The sequence below is a fragment of the Pipra filicauda genome, unplaced genomic scaffold (assembly GCF_003945595.2).
Source record: "Pipra filicauda isolate LSUMZ 115617 unplaced genomic scaffold, ASM394559v2 scaffold11_size5308982_pilon, whole genome shotgun sequence".
In the NCBI taxonomy this organism is placed as follows: domain Eukaryota; kingdom Metazoa; phylum Chordata; class Aves; order Passeriformes; family Pipridae; genus Pipra; species Pipra filicauda.
This window is the reverse complement of record NW_024103652.1, coordinates 5,263,822-5,270,921: the sequence shown is the minus strand read 5'-3', so window position 1 is coordinate 5,270,921 and position 7,100 is coordinate 5,263,822.

The following is a 7,100-nucleotide window of genomic DNA, read 5'->3' as shown; positions in this document are numbered from 1 at the left end:
TTGTAGCCTCATTTCCTGATTTTTAGATGGCTGAAGGCAAGAAAAATCTTAAATAATATTACTGTGCTCTGTTGTACTGTGATTTTAATAGGATCATAGCTTTAAGTGTAATGATGGTGCTTTTCTTTTACTGGTGAAAACAGGATTAGCACAAAGAATCCCACTGCTCTAGACTGCTGTCAGAGACTGGTGTGCAAGTAGGAGAAACTGTGTCTCTTGCACGGGCTGGTGAAGCATTCAGGCTGTTAGCATGGAGAATCTTGACTTTAGTCCAGATAGCCAGGCAGTTGCCTTTGCCTGAGGTGGCAAGACATGCAGAGGGATTTCTCTGAAAAATCCTTCTCCTCCCATTCTGCTCCATGCTCTTTGTCCTGCACAAAAAAAAAAAACAAACAAACAAAAAAAAAAAAAAAAACAAACAAACAAAAAAAACCAAACAAAAAACAAAAAAACAAAACAAAACAAAAAAAAACAAAACAAAAAAAACAAAACAAAAAAAGAAAAAGAAAAACAAAAACAAAACCCAAACCAACTCTGCCCAGCTGAAGCCTGTCCAATGAATTTCAGGGAACAGACTATTTTTATTTCAGTTACATCCTAATAGTGTGTAGGGAGGATGACTCCTGCCAAATTAACAGGAAGGAAAGGAGGTTTGAGCATGGCATTATCCCAAAACATTGCTGGGTTGTGTTGTTAACCCCTTGATGCTGTTTTGTAACAACCATGTTCTCTTCCAGTCTGCATAAAACCTCCTAGCTGAGCCAGCTCTCTCCAAGTTTCACACACACCTGGCCTTTCTGCTGTCACAGTGTCTGAGAGGCTCTGCTCAGTCATTCTGCAGATAAGTCTGAACGAGCTCTTGGCAGAGGTGCCTCCCTGTGCCATCCCTGCAGCTCCTCAGGACGGTTACTGCTCCAGGGCAAGGACACGCCAGGTGTGCCACAGCCAGCTACCTGGGTATCAGAAGGGAAGCAGGGATGTTGAAATCTCTGGAAATGTGCCTCTGTACTTTGCTTTCTTCAATGCGCCAGAAATGCCTGAGAAGTTTCTTTCTCTAATGGAGCTTAAGGTGAGTTGTAATGAAAGCTGAGTGGAGTTTACATCCACTGAAGTTTATGGAGCTGTTCTGCATTTAAGAAAAAAACAAAACAGACTTTACAAGATGGAGGCAGAGTTGTTTGGAAGCATCCAGTAAAGATCTCTTTTCTTTGTGACCTCTCTCTACAAGGTTGTTGGACCTTAATAAAGTGCATGTGCTAATTCTTGCTCAGAAAGTCTCTAAATCCCACCTGAAATGTGAGAGATGCAATTATGTGTGACAGAAGCCTATGTTGCTTTTCACATTTAGCAGTGGTATTAGAGCCTTTTTTTTACAAGGAAAGCAACAAAGGCAAAAAAACCAAAACCAAACCAACAAAACCAGGCTGTTTTCAAAAAGAGCTTTCAATTCAGTGAAAGCAAACTCCATCATGACTGCTGTCGGCAGCTTCCTGGTGAACTTTGTGTTATCCAGGAACAGCCAGGAAAGTCATCTCTTGAGTAGGCAGGATGTATGGGACAGAGACACAGCCCACTGCTTCCTACAACTGCAGCGTGATACACCTGAAAACTCATCTGCAATGGCAGGAATGCTGCTCGATTGTGTTGCTGGCAGTAGCAGGAAGTTGGGGATGCATACAGTGACAACTGCTTTAGCCACAGAAACCCTTCTCCTGCACACAACATATTCATTTCATCACAGAGATAAAAATAGAGGTACCACTGCTCAGCAGAAATAGGAAATATTATCAGATTTTGGGATATGCACAAAGTAGTAGAGATCTTTATTTTCTCTTCATTGTATTAATGATTTGAAGAAAGCTTATTATTTCATCCCAGTGAATAAATACTTTGTTTGCTAACAGATCAAAGGTGTTCCAGAGCGTATTTGTCTCCATATTGTTTGAGAAATTGTGGTTTTAGATCACCTACCTTCGTTGGTCATCTATCAGATGGACTTTCATGGCCATTTGGCAAAAATGCTGGGAAAAGCATGTAAAGCTTTCTACTACTGCCAAAATCCTACTCCATCCTATTAAGCGTGGATAACACATGAAAGTAAATGTTAATAAATGCAGTATGTGGGTGAATTAGGTATCCAAGTCTTTAGAAAGAATCCCCAACCCAAACAAAAGCCTATCTGAGAATTTTAGAGCTTTATCGGGTCTAAAAATTTTGAGCATGCCCAGAAAAGGGAACTTGGTATTTTCAGGACACAGTGGAAACAAAAGCTAGAAATCTACTGGGGGGAAAAAAAAAAAAAGCCAACAGAAAAACTTTCATATCCTGTAATTTTCTTAGCATACTATCATAAGAAGTTGCCAACCAGTCTAACCATTCTGCCTGCATATAAATCACATAAATCACATGCTTGTTTCTGTGGTCTGGAAATGGTGTGTGGTGAAATCCTGCTGCTCCTAAATATGAATGTTCACCTCTGCTAGTGGAACAACAGATCCCCCTCATTAAATAGTGAATCGCTGTCGAGGATGGGAAGAACCTCCTCCAAACGCAAGAAGCTCAGGGCGATACTAACGCAGTGTTAGTATGGGCCACTGGAATGCCAGTTAAACTTTAACCTAATTTCTACCATGAAACCAATGTTTTTGAGTGGTCAAGGCAGGAGACCAGGGACAAAAACCTCCTAACAAGTAGTGCTGTTTAATGTATAGCTTTGGGATATTTCAGTCAAGGTCTGCAGGCAGCTGGGTCAGCATCCTGTTGGCAGGGAGGGGAGGGCTGAATACCTCAGGTACAGCCTTAGCTGAATCTTTTGCCACAAATGGTTTGCCTGGCATGAGGCAAGCTGAATCAGCCCCAGAGCACCTTGCCTAAGGGCTCGCTGAAGGGACCATTTCTGCTTGGGTCAGTTTTTTCTTTGAAGACCAGAGCTCATCTTCGAGGGAGACCCTGGGGTCTGTGTCTGCAAGGATGCCCGGTTGCAGCTGGGAGCCTAGGGACTGCTTCTGAGAGTGAGGTTTCAGTCACACCTTTCTGCACAGTGTTTGCCAAGCCACGGGTGGTTTCCTGCACAGCAGCTGTTTTTATTGTACCTGCTTCCTTGAGTATCCACTCCTCTGGTTCAACACACAGGGACCTTTCCTTGCTGTTTCTGGCCTTTTGGATTTCACTCCAAGGACCAAGATACCGAAGCGTTAGGTAACTCAGAATATGACTCGAAATTAGGCTTAAACTATCCAGTCTTGACTAACATGTCTGAAGTTGCTGAGCCACAATCTCCCATGTTCAGAAGCCTGGGTTTATGCAAGCATGGAGTAAGAACAAACTCTTTTCCTTCATCAGATTTTTCACTGAGTTTTTCACCGACATTGAATAAAATGGGAAAAGAGAACTCCATCTAACTCACCAGCAGGTGCCTGAAAAAGTCCTGACAGCCTCTGCCTGCCCTTGTTTTTTCCCATCAGGTATGATATACAGAGGAAGATGGCTGAAGACAACATCAAGTAAATCTATGGAACATAGTCCAGTCCCAAAAATTAGAGGTATAGTTGCAGTTCTGCTTCTTGGATGAAAGAAGGTAGAAATTTGCTTCAGCAGTATTGGGAGTTCTCTTGAGATATTGATTTATTTCCTAATGTCATTTTCCTGTTGTCTCCAACTTGTTTTCTTAGTATTTTTCAGACTCTCATAAAGACAAATAAATGTCTTCTGTTTCATATTCACATAACACTGAAGTGTTTGGCTGAGCACATAAAATACAGATATTTATTTACATTTTAAGTGAAGTTACAAATCTCTGAAGAGATAAGGTAGCTAAGGTGCCTCTTAACTATATTTTTCCATCCTCTCACACCCTGCCATCAGGGGTAGGAAATTGTTAAATTTAATGTAAGTAGATCAGGACCACCTGAAGTTGACTTACTAAGCTTGATGTTACCAGAAGAGACTTTTACCTCTCCTTCTTCTATCCTCATCTTTGGGGAGGCCCTACTTTTCATTACCCCTGCAAGCTTGGAAAAGTGACAGTATTGCCCTTTGCATCAAGGATAAAAGTAAAAATCTTAAAAATGTGGTTTTAATCATGTTTCTGAAGGAGATTAACTTAATTTGTCCCAAATTCTCCCTGTGTCAGTGCTGGGAGAAATTCCAAGATATTGTAGTAAGTTATTGGCTCTTAACATAGGAGATGAGTCATTATACCATTCTGGCAGTGAATAAACTTAATCCTGGGAATTGCAGTTAACTGATCAAGGAAGGATTTTCTTTTTTAATGAAACTTTAAGTAGCCTGTTAGCACCATCAGCCTGTTTGTAAAAGCAGGTGACTAGGGGTGGGGAGTGAAAAATAAAGTATAACAGGCATGTTGCATTTTCAAATCAGCTCCTCAAGCCCATTAATTTTAACTCTTGAACTTTGTAACATAGCTCACAGAAACCACATGGCTTATCACCTCTGACTCTCAATAATACTGCAAAAGGAAAAGAAGACGAGTGCAGTACAACTCTTCCAATTGGAGAAGGTGATAATTCCTCATCCAATGGCTGTGGAAGCAACTGTATCCTGAATTGCCATTTGAAAACCTTCACTCAGTAGTCAGTGTGTGAAGTGGCAGGTTCTACAAAGCCGAGCATGATGTTCTCTGCACACACAAGTGGTCATTTCAGAACACCCTTCCCTCGGTTCTCCTCCCAGCACGTGTGAATAGTGTTGTCCCAGGCCTGCAGAACCCTTGTCTCATTCATCACAGAACTGGTTGAAATTGTCATCTCAGTCAGCTTCTCTTTGCTCAGGGAGAAGAAATTAAGCCCTTCAGAAGCACAGAGAGCCAGGGTGAAAATGGCTGTGTGAAGAAGATCATGTGATGGCTGGAGATGGGTGGGGAATGTTCAGATTAAATATTTGCCCTGGTTACTTGTTATGGGGCAGAAGAGGAAGTGTTGAGTTTTTTGAAATACAAGTTTCTAGTGGAAATGATTGAAAATTTCTCATCAAAATCAGAAAGTGACATTCCTGCTTTCACGACTAGAGGTCTCTTTGTTTTTCTGTGTACTTGGCAGGATGGTCTGCAGATGTTCACCCAGTGATCACAGCATAGGGAAGTTTGGTTTGTCTCCAGGTCAGAACTGGGGTGGCCAGAGACTGGGTCCAGAGCTACAAATTCTCGTTGAATGATTGCTCTGGAAACTGGTATTCAGTGACAGAAGATAAACAAATTTTCCTTTTCTGCTTCACTCTGAATGAAATTGAAGGAAGAGGAATTAACATTTAAAAATACCTTGTTTGACTGTGGGGGAAATATAGCTAGATTTTCAGGTTTTCAGGTTCAGAAGAGCATAGTCTTCCTTGTGGTAATCACCCTTAAGACCTTTCCTCAGATACATATTTAAAATTTATTGCAGTCAGTCAGTATACCTGTAATAAAGATAAGCACTAGAATTAAAATACCTATCAGCGTTATTATCTGATAAAACATTTCTTTGTTCAATAAACTGTGTTACAGTCACTTTTCTTTGTTTGTCAGCTGATTGCAGGCTGAGGAGAAAATGAGCAACAGGAGTGAGCTTGAACTGTGAGCTTTTGTTTTATTGTGTTAAATAAGCTCTGGTTGACTGTTGGAAACTTTCCTCTCCCCTTGAGTTACACAATGGACAGTGATCATTTCTGCATGCGAGCGTGATGGTTAGCAGTACCCCCTACACTCAAGTGTCTTAAAGCTGGTGCTCATCTGCAGAGCTACAACAGGTAACTCTGCCAGGATGTGTAGGACCAGTCCTTTTGTTTGAGTTCCTCAAAGTGTAAGGCAAACACAGCGTGATTATCAATATCCAAACAGTAAGTTACAGCCACCCCTGCAGCAAGGAGGTGTTTACATTTCAGAAGGGCATTAAAAAAAGTCATTTGGTTTACATCTGCAATGGGCTATTTCATTTTTTGCTTTTTTCCTAAGATGAGAAACTTCTCTTAAGAGTATTCTTAAGAATATTTGTGAACATGCATCTTTATTTTAAATGCCTTCTGCGTAACACGGCACTTGGCGTGGATTCGGGGAGGGTCCTCTATTTTTAGAGGCACTCACGGGATCATGTGTCACATATACACTTCTGAGGTCATATGAAAGTGTTAAAATGCTCATACCTGGAAAAGGTCAAACTGCCAAATGATACTAACCAAATGATACTAACAGTTTTCTAAACTGTTTTCTAAAACCTGCTGACTCAGGTCCATGTTGGTGAAGGTGATGAGGAAGATGTGTCTCTCCTGAACCTCAATCATAAATAGAATCATAGAATCAGCTGGGTTGGAAGGGACCTTCGAGATCATCAAGTCCAACCCTTGATCCACTACCGCTGTGGTTACTAGGCCATGGCACTAAGTGCCAGATCCAGTCTCTTTTTAAAAATCTCCAGGGACGGAGAATCCACCACTTTCCTGGGCAGCCCATTCCAATGTCTGACCACCCTCTCTGTAAAGAAATTCTTTCTAATATCTAACCTAAACCTCCCCTGACACAACTTGAGACAGTGCCCTCTTGTCTTGCTGATGGTTGCCTGGGAAAAGAGACCAACCCCCACCTGGCTACAACCTCCTGTCAGGGAGTTATAGAGAGTGAGGAGGTCTCCCCTGAGCCTCCTCTTCTCCAGGCTAAACAACCCCAGCTCCCTCAGCCTCTCCTCACAGGACTTGTGCTCGAGTCCCTTCACCAGCCTTGTTGCTCTTCTCTGGACCTGCTCCAGCCCCTCCATGTCCTTCCTGAACTGAGGGGCCCAGAACTGGACACAGCACTCCAGGTGTGGCCTCACCAGCACTGAGTACAGGGGAAGAACCACTTCCCTGGACCTGTTGGCCACACTGTTCCTGATCCAGGCCAGGATCCATTGGCCTTCTTGGCCACCTGGGCACACTGCTGGCCCATGTTCAGCTTCCTGTCGATCCAAACTCCCAGGTCCCTTCCTGCCTGGCTGCTCTCCAGCCACTCTGTCCCAGCCTGTAGCACTGCAGGGGGTTGTTGTGGCCAAAGTGAAGGACCCAGTACTTGGCCTTGTTGAACCTCATCCTGTTGGATTTCATGTTTGAAGAAGCCATTTCAAGAGTGGCAGGAG